Genomic DNA, 14,670 nt, shown 5'->3' with positions numbered 1-14,670 from the left:
TTGGTCTCAACTAAAACTCGATGTTCAAATCTGGACGAGGTCTCGTGGCTTTTCTGCAGGTGCAATTTTCCTCGTTAACAAAAATTCTGGTGTCTTGTGCGTTTTACTTTTCCGCATTATATTGTTTTATCTTTATAATAGCAATATCACGAGTAGTACGTAATCAATTCAAGTAGATAAGTCCATATTAATTGTGATCGATTACGAGACTCGTTCTTGTAGAATTCGTATCTTGAAAGATAGATAACAAGTTTCATACTTGGCAGGATTCGGATTCATTTAATTGGATACAACTACATTGATATTGATTTTTGATATCGTCGAAGTACTCTTCTAAACAATCAGGTTCAAGGACTTTTTTGTCTTCACTTTCGGATTGTGAGGAGATAGAGATATAAAATCTATATAGATATTGTCAAGAATCATTAAGTTCGTCTACTTGCAATTGTATTAGGTTTTGTCTAGAACAGTTTGTCGAACGAAAAAGTTGGTGGTGTACTTGGTACCCTCTCCTTTTCAGATATGCTTTCTGATCCCCATGAAATTTTTTGAACTGGTTATTCATTTCTTTCTTCATAGACTTTATATTTGCTTAACTCATTTCAGATTTTTCATCTCATCGCGCAATTCCTTAAGTATAATACTTAATTCTTCGTCAGCTCATCCAATTACTTCAAACATGTACCATCAATCATAATTTTCCCTAGGAAAGGCCGTTCCGGTAACACTTGTAGTGATCTACAATATAAATGCGAGATAACAAATCCAAACTACATGATCTACTCTGCAGAACAAAGAACACTCACTAAGAGAAAACCAAATAATAGATTCGATAAAGGGAAAGGAAATTACACTCTCTCCTAATTAGGGCACAACTCAAAGGCATATGCCATACACATGAATACAATCACTAACTAATAATAAGCGCACTCATATTTAAGATGGTAGCTACCAATAAGGATATGACATATTTTAACTGTTTCTGCATCTATTTCGATTAATGGATATCCATGGGAGGTGATTTTTCCTATAAAGGGTCTTAGACAGGGAAACCCTTTGTCACCCTATATGCTCCTCATTTGTATGAAATCTTTCTTTATATTGTTAATTCATGTTGAGTGTAATGAGGATATCAGGGTATAAAAGTCACAAAAAATAGCTCATCGGTTAACCACTTGTTTTTTTTGCTGACGATTGTCTATTTCTTACAAGAGCAACTGTTGTTGATGAAAAAAATCTTGATAAAATCATTAGGTTGTTTAGTAAACCTCACAATTCATAAAATGTGAAAAATCTGGGCTTGCTATGAGCCCAAAAAAGTGATGATACTATTAAGAACCAGATCGTAGGCATCCTTGATATTAGGAGAATGGCTTTGCAAGATAAGCATCTTTGGGTGCCTTTGTTCATTCAGAGAACCAAGATGGAAACTTTTAATGGATAGGTCCACGAACAATCTAGTATTTCTGAAAGGTAACTATGCTCACTCAACATGTGCTGGGTTCTTTAGCTTCTCACCGTCTATTTGTTTTCCCAATGCCAAAAGTGATTACAGATAAAATAGATGGAATCAAAAGAAGTTGGTGTAACAATAAAAATCACGGTAAAGGGTTTAATGTGTTTAAATGGGATACTATTGCAAAACCAAAAGAGGGTTTAGTGTGTTTAAATGGGATATTATTGCAAAACCAAAAGTTATAGGTGGGCTAAGTAGAGAAAACTGAGACCATGAATATGCCTTACTAGCTGATGACATTATGGTGATGATTAAAAAAAAGGCCACAAGTACGAAGAGGAATCTGCGGAGGTCTAGGTAATGTGAGACATTATTATTGTTGGGAAGTAGGTGATGAAAATAAAATTTATGTTTGGAAAGATATTTGAATACCAGATTTGCACCACCACCCGATCAATTGATTATTCAGGATAATCTTTTACATCTTATGTGCACCACCCTCGTTTTTCAATATTTACTCACCAATTATCATTAAATCTTTGATTGTAAGCCCACCGAGATATAATGTGCCTTCCGTACAGGTTGTACCTTCGTTGGCCGCATGTCTTCTCCAATTGGATCGGGCCACCTCAGCTTACTCATGTGCCCTTGATAATTTCTCTCCCTTAATTAATAAAGATTGTACCTTTGTTCACCGCGAGTCTTCGCCAGTCAGACAATGCCAACCTCATCCTTATCCATACTCTTGAGAATACACGTCAAGTTTGCTTTATTGTATTTAATGTTGATTAAATATGTTAGCTGTCTTTGTCACTGCGAAAGATGCCACCTCATTAGGCTAGGATATAGCTCTTTATCTTCACCGTTGAGGTATGTTTCCTCGAGATAAGGTAAAGCAGATTGAGAAGGGATCCACTGCTTCTCAAGATCACGTGTATCGCTGGGCTATTTCGTTATTCGACACACGATCACAAATATCGTGACACGTGCTCATAGAATTATTGGTACTCACATGTAGGATGAGTAGCGGCAGCCAAAGAACAGGTGGTAGTCATCCTCAAGCAATATGTTACATAAGATGCACACTGGATCGACATCCAAACCCCAAGAAAGAAGCTTAGATTTAGTTTTCAACCCACGTTGTAGCAGTACCCAAGCAATGAAACAATGTCGAGGAATACAGTTTGGAAACCAAATCAGTTTACGCCACTTTTTTTTTTCGGTTTTCCTTATGTCTCAGGGCATTGTAAGTATCCTTGAGAACAAACTCCCCAGAGTTACCTGCTGTCCAAACCACTCTGTCTTGAATCAACTGATCAGTTTGAACACCTTCTATATCCACAACAGCGTTGCCTAGTGCATTCCTCAGGTTTGTGGACAGATTCCAAACCCCTTCGACCAAACAGCTGCTCACTTTAGCTTCAATATGGTGCTCAAAGTCATGTTGTAAATGGGAGGGAAAAACACTCAACACTCAACTTTGTGTTGTCGCCGTTACCTATAAGATGAAGAACAAACTTGGTGGCATTATGTCTATGATCCAGAATGCGTCTCCAGCACCATGAAGCGTCTGCTGGGGCTTTCATGTGCCAAAGGTCTTGAGATTTGATCAAATTGACTTGAACCCATCTAACCCAGAGAGTATCCTTGTTACTAACTATATCCCATAGGTGCCTGAGGTTTGCTGCAGTATTGGTGGTCGCGATACACCTAATCCCCAATCCTCCTTCAGAAGTTGGATGACAAACTTTCGTCCATTTGACAGATGGTTGCTTGTAACTAAGGTCGATTAAGAATCTTCCGAAGATGGTGTTTAGCTCGTCTATGGTCTTCTTGGGGAGGACAAAGCAAGAGGTCCAGAAAACAAGCATGCTGCTCAGAACATGTTTTCTCAAAAGGACTCTGCCAGCAAACGATTCCATCCCACAAGAATCTTCGGAAGATGGTGTTTACTTAAATCAAAAACTAATGTGCCCATTGGTTCTGTCAATCTGGCTGACTTGAATCACTTTCTCTGGCTGACTCAATTTTTTTTCCTTGGTCTCTCATTCTGTTTATTCTTTTCTTGGAATCGACTCCTAAAGCTTTCAGCGAAACAAGACTGTTGGTGTGTGGAATTACATCAAAATTTACCAAACGCTCATCTACACTTGCAATTTTGTTTAAAGTGTTAGTCTTCCCGTTGTAACGGTAAAGAGTTGTTCCTTTGTACGACAACAGAACTTCATTGTTGTTGGTCAGAAGGAATGGCTCGTAGAAATCAGATTGGCTGGTCGTTAGGCATGGTATACTAAACTCCAGACTCCAGCTCCAAAATTTACATCCTACTTCTTCGCTGGCACCACAATTCTTATTGTGCTCGTTGATTTTATATAACCATATATCCATGCGTTTACATCGCCATTCATGACAAACGCACAAGTACCCTCCCAACATCTTGAGTTGATAAAATGACGGCTCATCATGATCGAAACACGGCGGCGCTGTTGGGAGCAGACGAAACTTTTCATCTGCCAAATCAAAAGTCACAATCTTGTGTTCAATTCTATCCATCCAATGAAGGCATCCATTCATAAGAATACCCTCATAAGGCACTATAAAGTTAGTTTCTCCGATGCTTCTCCACCCAGTACTATCATCCCCCAGGGTATATATATCGACCAATCCTACGGATGGAGGGTCGCTATACAGAAATCTGTTTGGGTAATGGATTCTAACAACTTTGTACTTGTTTGTGGAATGATGGTAACCAAATCCGCTGACAATGAGACCGCTTTTGCTCTTTATTCTTGGAAGATTGAAGTATTCTCCAGAGACAGGGTTACATATGTAAACAGGATCCATAACTCCGCGATGAGGCACAGCGAAACAAACTAAACCGTTACAAGAACCAACCAAGGGTCTCCTGAACTCTCGCTTATTCATGAGAGGATGGTTCATCTTTGGAAGTCTTTTGTAGGAAAAATTATCAGAACCGGCATTAGTACTATTCATGCGAATTTCATCGTAATCTCCATAAAAAAGTTGAGCGTTTCTTTCCCATGCTGATGCTATCAAGAATAGAAGACCCACTTTTTCGCGCGATAAAAGAGTTTCCCAAGCTTTGCAAACAAGTTTGCACCTTAAGGAATCAGCGGTACGAAGGCGAGAAAAGATTCGTAGCTTAATATCCTCAGGAAGATCCTCCATCCAGACGATTACTATAAGACACCCAAAACAGGTATACAAAATGTGTAAAAAAAATATCCCTAGTCTTAAAGACTACGGCGCGCAGCAGAGAAAAGAAAGAGGAGATTCACTCTGTTGAAAGTTTGAATACAATCCCACAGCTTATTTATGGGCACGCTTTATCTCCTGTTTCTAAAGAGATTAGGAAAGGTTAACTGCCGGCAGATTTCCGGCAGCATTGGCAATCCTTTGACAAGCATAACTGGGGTATGTATGAATTACGGTGTCAAATGGGCTTGGAAAGTAATGGGCTACACAGTTGGGAGCGTTTTGGGTGTGTGTACTGATAGCTAGGGGTGAGCAAAAAATCAGTAACCGCGGATTTCATCCGTATCCGTCCGTAAAATTGCGGGTGAAATCCAATCCCTAAGATCTATGGGCCGGATACGGATGGGATTCTCAAATCCGCACTTTTAGCGGTTTGGTTGCGGTTGGATTTTGAAATCCGCGGATTCATCCGCACCGTAGAATAGTAAGGAAAATTAATAGAATATGTATGTGAAAATGATAACTTGGTTGAATAATTCAGGTTTCCATTTCAATTCGGACATGAATGAATGAACACAGTGGGAATTCCATTTACCTACCGTTGATAGGCACACGTACAGTGAGTAGTAAGTAAAGTTATGTTATTCTAATTGACTATCATATTTCTAGCTTAGAGCTGTCAATTTATAACCCGGCTTGCGGGTTGGTCCTAATCCGGCTTGTTTCAACCCGGCCCGGCTTGGCTTGTTGTCTAAACGGGCCGGGTTAGGGTTGGCATATACAACCCTACTAGAAAACAAGCCGGGCTAGGGCCAATCCGCGGGTTACCCGTCAAAATTAATAAATATATCCCTCAATCCCACCAACTCTTTAAAATTCATGATTTGCAAACATATATTAGAATTAGTTAATTTTAAATCAATAAATAAAGCTAATTTTGGATCTACCCAAACAAATATAACAATTTTTAGATTTTAAATAATCAATCAATAAATTAAATTACAACTTAGATTCATCAATCACATATTTATTCAGGATGTCGTAAATTGATAAAAAAGACTAACATAATTTAAACAGTGAGTTAGTCTTACTCACATTAATTTAAACTTATAAAATGATAAAAAAAAAAAAAAAAGTAAAATGCTTAGTTGATGTTAGGGTTCTCTGCCTAAGAAAACTAAAGCGCCGTAACCGGCTATATCGTTGATTAAGTGGCAATAAAAACGTCCACTTTACAACTCAGTGGTGGGGCTTCTAGTTAAACACCAAATTGACCTAGGTTCGACCTTTACTAAATGAATAATCCTAAACAATCCTAAATTTTAAATTTAATTTTTAAATTGATAACATTAACAAGCCGACCCGCCAACCCGTCAAGGTTGACCCGTCTAGGATTAGGGTTGGGGTTTTGAGCTTGTTCGTGAATAGTACTAGGTCTAGGGTTGACCCTAACCCTAGTACGGGTTGGCAAGCTAGGGACGGATTGACCCTAACTTGGCCCGTTTGACAGCTCTATTCTAGCTAACTACGATCACCTTAAGGTTCAACAAATAGTGGGAAATATTGATCTTTATACCTTCAGATGGTTGTTGGATTCAAGATAATCAATTTACAATATCAACTTCAACTTGATTATCCAACTTTATATACAGTTTTCATTTCATACATTTAAGACCATTTGATGGTGTATACAGTATACGATCACCATCCTGAAGTTGTTGTATAGCTGAAATCTTTTGAAGGCATTATACAAAATGTAATTTTTTTTTGGACTAAATCCGCGGTTAATCCGCATCCGATCCGTATCACTCGTTGATCCGCTGATGTCAAATCCGCGAGTGATTGGGCCGGACACGGTTGGATTTTCCAAATCCGTAATTTTGACGGTTTGGATGTGGGTGATCCCTAATCTGCATCCGTCCGTCCGTTGCACACCCCTACTGATAACAGGTGCGAGGATGCTACTGGAAAGTGGTAGCCCCTATCAGAATATGGGTGCTCTAACAGAAAAAACTTGTTTTCTCTGAAAAACGGGTGAGAAAACAAATCAAGTGGAGGAGTGCCTAAATTAGGGATGGCAATGGGACGGGGACCTTGAATCCCATCCCCTACCCCGTTCAAAAAACGAAAAACCATCCCTACCCGTTCCCCATAAGAACGGGGAGGGGACGGGTATGGAGAATCCCCGTAGGGAATGAGTTTCTCATGGGTTACCATAACATTACAATAAATATTTAAAATTTTGTAAATAATAATGATTTAAAAATAATTATAATGGTTCAAACAATGATACTAACCTAAGCAGTGCATTTTAAAATTTTAAGTTTTATAATAATCAACTAAAACTGAAAAATAAAGGAAACAATTGATCCACAATTAAGTATTATGGTTCCTTTTACTTCTTAGTTCCTCATTATTAACCATCTTCCTCCATGTTAACCATCTCATCATGATCTTCTTCGTTATCTTCCAAAAATGTTCCTCGATCAGATATAATGGATTATGGTATGGGGTGGGTATGGGGTGGGGACCTTGAATCCCATCCCCGCATCATTACTTCCGGGGATTCCCCGTACCCCTCTCCGTAGGGATGAACATGGTGTCGGTTAACCGTTGGAAACCGACCAAACCAGACCAATAAGCAAGAAACCGAACCAAACCATTTAGATTTGAATTGGTTTGGCAAAAAAAGTTGAAAAACCGACATTACTGGTTTGGTTTTGGTTTGACCTGAAAACCGAACCAAAAACCATTGGGGAACCGATTAATTTTTAAACTTAGTTTCTACCGTCGATTTAAAAGTATTAAATTCTACCCATTGATTTAGAGGATAAATAGAAACCCTAAATCTAATATTTCATTATGATACTCTCCCTCTTTCTCTTTCTTCTTCTCTCAGTCGCCTCCCTTCTCCACCCCCAACAACAGCTGCTGCTACTCGATTTTTTTCTTCCCGTCTTCCTTCTTTTTTATTTGTCAATAACTAAATTAAGATATATTATATATCTTCTTTTGATCTCTAGAATTAGAGTAAGCTTTAACTATTCTTGATTTTTTTTTTGTCTGTATATTTGTGTAAACCAATACTATCGGCAACTACGATTTTTTTATCTGTAAATTTGTGTATTTTTTTTTGGTTTGACATAATTATTGGTTAACCAAAAACCACTGGGACAAACCGAAACCAACTGGAGCCATTTGGAAACCGAACCAATGGTTAATGGATTGGTTTGGTTTAGATTTTTAGAAACCAATAATATTGGTTTCGGTTTTGGTTTGGCTAGAAACCGAACCAAAACCGACCATGAACAGCCCTACCTCTCCGTTCCTCGTTTATACGGATAAAACCCTAACCCATAGGGGCAGATCCCCACGGGGATGGATTTGGGTGGGGCAAATTGCCATCCTAACCTAAATGATCTTTGCGTCCAAAATTGAAATTACTACTAGCCTTAGAATGACCGTCTTTTTTTGATCATTGTTTCTTATGAAGCATAATTTTCTATTGTAACAAAAGCAAATGATCTCCGACCTTCTTTAACCATTGCACTTTTACTATCTGAAGTTTACAATCTTTAGTTATATAGCCGTATTCTTATGTGTCACGGGAGTCGGACCATGCGAGAATGGAACTAGCTGCATGCAAAAGCACTGCGCCAGAAAACTCGGCTCCGGATCGCCTGTTGCCAAAAACATCAGTTCCTCTGTTCCATCCCCTCAAGAGCTTACACGTGCACCTTATTATAACTGCCACACTTTTACAATTTTTGGAAATAATCTAGTTAAGTAATTTGAAAAGATTTTCTTAGCGAAAAGTAAGGGAAGAATCGATTTTCCTAATCTGGTCCGTCGTCTTCTTTACAGACACTAATTAGTTTCATGCTTCAAAAAAAAAAAAAATACACTAATTAGTTGCGTTTCGTTGTTATTCATGGAGCATTGCTACAATCACGATGAGACGACTCATTAATTTGTCAATCCAATTCAGTTTCATTGCTAATAACCTTAAAAAAATTCTTTAATAAAAGCCTCAAAGTTACTCAATGGGGTTTCAATGCATTAAGAGATCAAAGCACGTGGAAGATAAAGATGGCAACAGTAACAGCGTAGATGCATCCCCCATAGCTACATCATAATATTTGTGATTATCAGTTCTGATCAGACTTCTGAGCGTTGCATATATAATTGCATAAGAAAACCTAGAATCCACTATGCGGTAAATTAATTCATCACCTTAAAATTTATTGACAAATTTTTCATCAGAAAAACAATTACAGTAGTAAGCTAGCGTGTGATTAGTTCTAATAACTCATGGGCGTTCTAGTGCCGGAGTTTGGACTATATATGCTGCTGGGTAAGGAGTATTCTGTGGAAGTATGGATGGAAGAGATGATCAAGGGAAGAATGCTAACTTCCCTTATATTTCTCTTAGAAAATCTGTTCAGATTTGTCAAGTAGATTACTTTCAAAATGTAAAAGACCGGCAGTTATAATAGGGGACACGTGTCAGCTATTAAGTGGACGCAATAGAGCAATAGAGGCTTTTAGCAACAGACGATCCGGAGCCAGAAATTCTGCTCACATCCACTGTACTGACAGCAAATTCAATTGAAGGAGCAAAAGCCTGCCTTAATTGTTCGCTGAAGTTCCAATATTCTTGAACTAAAGAGATTTTTGCTCTTTAGTCCAGATTCGAATGATGAACAATAAAAGAGTCTTCCTCAACGTCTAAAGAGGAATATGAAGCAAGCAAAATAGAGGAGGAACAATGATAAAATTTGGTCGACAACAAGAAATATTATTTTAAGTGATACAATTGTAAAATAATTCAAATATTTTCATGTACTAATGATTCCACTTAACAGTTCAGTTAAAGTTTTTACAAAGTTTCTGTAATCTGCTTTATCTCACTCAATCCCGACAAAACTTGAACAGACCTTAAAAACCTTGCAGAATGTTGCTTTCTGCCAAGTGCCAAGACCTCTGTGACAAATAAAACGTAGATATTTCATTTCCCTATAACCAAGATAAATAAGATGCCTAATAGAAACATATATATATTATCTTATTTCCACTGTATAACTTAGAGAACTTATGGTTGAACGGGTTCAAATTACGTGTAATAATCCACTCTATTCTGCCAGATTGTTCTGCTCCCACTAACTTCCATCCTTGAGATTCCAAGTCGTCTTCAACGCTGTTTTCTTTAACCAATTCAGTAGTGATAGGGAGATGATCATACAAAACCTTCTTATCAATGACTTGGTTGTGATGGCTTTTACAGCCATAATACAACGCATTCTGAACAAATAGCGCAATGAAATTCCCATGCGTCAAGAAGAATAGATAAACCGACATCAGCAGAACACGAACCACGCAACTCATGGGAAGATAAATCATGATGAGAAACACATTAAGTTCAATAATCGAAACATAAACGGAGTAGCAGAATACAATAACAAGTGCGGTACCAGTTTTCTGTCTCAGCAGTTCTCTGTTCTTCTTCAAGGCTGATATACAATAAACATTTGGCCCAGTAACCGAAATTACGCTTGCGAGATGCCATAATGCTGTTAAATATCCATTGACAGCGAAGTACACGAAACAAAAGATGATAGATAAAATCCACCTCGGAACATCCTTGGATTACACTGGTTTAAGGTATTGATTATTTTTTGAAAACATTAATTATTGTTAGAATCTATACACAAAATTGGTTAAAAAGACCAAAATCAACAATTCCTGGATGAAAAAGACATTTAGGTTTTGATACTGTTTAAATGGACAAAAATATTAAAATAGCCAGGATGTAAACAGTTTCATCCTACCCATTTTCAAATACCTTTTCTTATTTTTAATTTACATCAGGATGCATCCAGTTTCATCCTCGCTATTTTTTAAGTTTAAGCCAGGATGAATCCAGTTTCATCCTTGCTATCTTTTTTTTGTCCATTTCACCCGTAATAATTTCTACTCGTCCATTAGAACCATGTTTTAAAAATATTTGGACAAATGACCCATTTTCCGGAATCTAAAAGGAGGCAAAGAAGGTAGAGAGAAAAGAAAATGAGAATTCTCATTAGTTGTATCAATTACAAAGGAAATGCTCTCTATTGATAGGGATATACTCGAGCATTTATAATGGAGTTAAAGGGCATGCATTTGTTGCTACTAGTGGTGGTGGTTACAAAGTAATGTGGTGTAAATCCATTATATAATCACTTCATAGCAATTATGTCAAATATCTTACAGAAATTTAATTATAAAAGTTAGATAATTAACTTATTCTTTTTTATTGTTGATTTAGAGATTTAATGGTTATCTTATTATTTTGGACTATGTATAACAATTTTGTATAATCTTGTATCTATGTGGAATGATTATAAAGGTATGTTTGGTTAGCTTAAGCGTTTATTTTTAATGAATTATGGTTAATAAATCCATGAGCAACATTTAAGAGAAGCCTAAAAAAATCCTTAATGAGGGCAGAGAAAAAAAAAAGAAAAAACATTGACTTCATTGAAAGTTTGAATATAAAATTTTAAATCCCACGTCTTATCTATAGGCATAGTTTATTTCTATTAGTAGAGAGATCAAGGAAAGTTTCATCTTGAAAGTGTGAATACAAATTTGGGTCTTCCTAATCATATCTCTTGTTGTTTATCTGGTTTGAGATTTGTTGAAGAAAATAATGTAATATTTTTCCTTGTAATATCCACAAGATTCCGCGAAAGTCTTGAGGTCCTTAACAATCCATAAAAGTATAAACAAATTGGATTTGAATTTTAAATTGGATTTGAATTTTTATGGATTCCAATATCCATAAAGTTGAATACCATGGAAATTTTGGGAATCTTAATTGTTCATATAACACCTGATTCAATACACCCCTGTAACTTAGATTCTCAATCAAGGCTTGATCTTTCTTGTAACTCAATAATGGATGTGATCCCCTGTCTTCTAACAATTCTTTCAGTGTTTTAGTAATGTTACTTTTAAGGCCGAGTCTAGTGGAGGAGGAAAGTGGTGAGTTTAATAGTGTCGCCACACTAGGTAGGAGGATGGTCTGAGTGTAGTGGTTAAGGAGGGAAAGAAATCCTTGCCCAAAATTATTTTATTCACTTTATCAGATTTTTGAAGATATATTTTATTTAATATCTTTCCTCGCCCCTGTCTAAATTCACCCCACCGTCCCTTGCTTTCGAGGAGAGAGAATAAAGATTTGAGTTTAGACCACAGTATTTGGTCACTTATATCCCGCTCTCCACTAGACTCGGCCTAAGAACAAAATAAAAAATCACTTTTTTTTTTTTTTTTTGCATAAAAACCCATTAAAATATTTAATCAACCGTTGAGTGTCTCCTCTGCTAAAAAAAGAACAAAAGTCGAACACCCAAGAAATGAGTGTTTTTTCCAGCCACTTGAGGACCAATGTACCATTCAAAACAAAGGTTGAATGAAATTGAATATTAGAACCTTCATTAATTGGAATTATCACCAAAAACCTAGTTGAAACCCTATTATCAGAAGCGTCTAATACTGAAATCTCTATGCTTGATAATTGAGCCATAAATACAGGACAAGAAAGAAAAAGTGTCGGTTTTCTTGAAAGGTGATTGTTTTTTTTCTTCTGGTGATGTGCGCTTCAGTTACTACGAATTTTTTCTCCAATTCTTTCTTAATTAGATAATTTCCACCATAGGATGAGAGACTTACATGATTTTATCTCATATTCCATTTTGGTCGTCAGTGGAGATTTATGATCTTCAAGAAAATTCTTTGCACTGTTGAAAGATTTTAACTTTTAGTCATTATATAGTCCAGTATTATTAGTTGATCTAAATTTAAATATCTTATAGTTCAATTTACTCGGACATCTCATATGTAGCTAACTTGATTTATCGCAGAAATCAACATTTTTGTGAGCATTGCAAAAACAAAATAAAATACATAGTTCACATAATGAACTTTATAGGTGAAATATCATGCAAAATTGACCCTAGTCGTTTGTAAGTGATAACTGATAAGTGAATAGCAGTTATCGATCAGTCATGAAATTTGCTGATTATTTACTCATGCAAATCCGAGTTTGGTACGAATTTAGATTTTTGTTACATGGCGAACAAAATATATTTGTATACGTTAGATTAAAATAACTTTACTAAAACACAAACTCATGTCTTCGCGATCAGAAGACATTAAAATGAAAAAAGAATAAAACGTGTCAATTTTCATCATCTGCTACACTACACTACAGCACTTAAAACCCAAGATCTACAAAAAGAAAAAGAAAAGCACTGAAATCTTAGACAAGTCAGTTCGGATCCAATGGCATTCGGTTAGAAAAATTACAACTAATTAAACAGAAATAAATAACTTAAATAAGGAAAAAATAAAACTGAATTTACTTTTTAGGTGGTCATGGACTCCCTGAGCACTGTCAGGAATTTGTTGCTTGATGTTAACAAGGCATTGCATCCAACATCAGCTGACACGAAACCGTTTCTATGCAAGTGTCTCTTACAGATCTTCTCGTACTCGACTTGGCCTTGGTGGTGATTTCACCAAAGACCATGACCATGTTTGTCTTGGTACAGGTCTCACATGCAACCTTGCTCTCGGGATCTTTCTCTAAGCAAGCGTCAAGGATCTGAGACTCGGTCGCGGAGCTTGTTCTGGGTGACCTTCATTGACAGATTAGGATGTGAATAGGAAAGTATCCATATATGTAAAAGCACAACGACATTTGAATATACTCAGTCAACTAGTCAAGTAATCAACCATAAACAACACGTATACTCACATCTCTAATAAAATTTCTTTAAAGCGCCCTAGGCGCCAAGATGCGTACAGTGTTTTTTTTTCACGGGCGCCTTAGGCGCTAGGCGAAGGGCTTGGCGCCTCACCTCGCCTCGCCTGACGCCTAACACAACATAGATCTGAAGTTTACCATCTTTAGTTATAAAGCCGTATTTCTTCATGTGCCACGGGACCATGCGAGAATGTGCACTGTGCCAGAAATTTCATTCCGAAGCTTTCTGTGACATCAGTTGTGGGTGACTCTGCTCATCTCCACTGTACTAAGTCTACTGACAGAAACTCTGGCGCATCGAAGGAGAAAAAGTCTACCTTTATTGTTCCCTGAAGTTCCAACTTTCTTGAACTGAAAGGATTTTGGCTCCTTAGTCCAGTTTCCAAAGATGAATATTAAAAAGTCTCATTCAACGCCTGAAGAGGAATATGAAGGAAGCAAAGGAAATGAGGAACAAGGATAACAATTGGACATATTGATAGAAGTAATAGAATTTTTAAAATAATTCAAATACTTTTATGTACTAATGATTCCACTTGACAGCACAGTCAAAAAATTTACGAAGTTTTCTTATCTGCTCTATCTCACTGAATTCCAACGAAACTGAACCAGACCTGTAAAAGCCTTGCAAAATGTTGCTTTCTGCCAAGACATGTGTCCCAAGAAACGTAAATATGCCCTATAACCAAGAAAACTAAGATGCCTAGATAGCAACACCATATTATTCTTATTTTCATTATATAACTTTAACTTATGGTGGAACTAGTTCTGTAATAGTGCATTCCCAGGCTATTCTGTTCCCACTGACTTCAATCCTTGAGCTTCCAAGTCATCTTCAATGCGGTTTTCTTTGGTAACTTCTCAAGTAATTCTGGTAATCCCGCACATCAACACTCTTGTTTCTCTGAAGGCTTTAGAAGTCGATACCAAGAAGAGAATAAACAAAATTAGAGAACCAGGGGAAAATGGGAGCAACTAATTATACCACTACAAAAAACCTGAGCATTGGCAACCACACTAGTTTAGTTGCCCAAGATGAGATTTCGTTGCCAAAGGGAAAGGCAACTAGTTGTAGTTGCCAACCTTTAGTTGCCGTATGGGTTGTTTCGAAATGCAAAGGCAACTATTATGAATACCTAGTTGTTATGCGTACTTTTGGCAACTGATGTTGTAGTAGCCAAATATG

At 37.0% G+C, this 14,670-nt stretch overlaps 1 pseudogene; it reads right to left on the bottom strand.

Annotated features, from left to right (window-relative positions):
• LOC113312018 overlaps positions 1-13,396 on the bottom strand; it is a 37,332-nt pseudogene extending 23,936 nt beyond the window's left edge.
• Between the last annotated feature and the right edge of the window lie 1,274 nt (positions 13,397-14,670).

Source organism: Papaver somniferum, chromosome 9 (assembly GCF_003573695.1).
Source record: "Papaver somniferum cultivar HN1 chromosome 9, ASM357369v1, whole genome shotgun sequence".
Lineage (NCBI taxonomy): Eukaryota > Viridiplantae > Streptophyta > Magnoliopsida > Ranunculales > Papaveraceae > Papaver > Papaver somniferum.
This window is presented reverse-complemented; position numbering and strand designations above follow the sequence as displayed.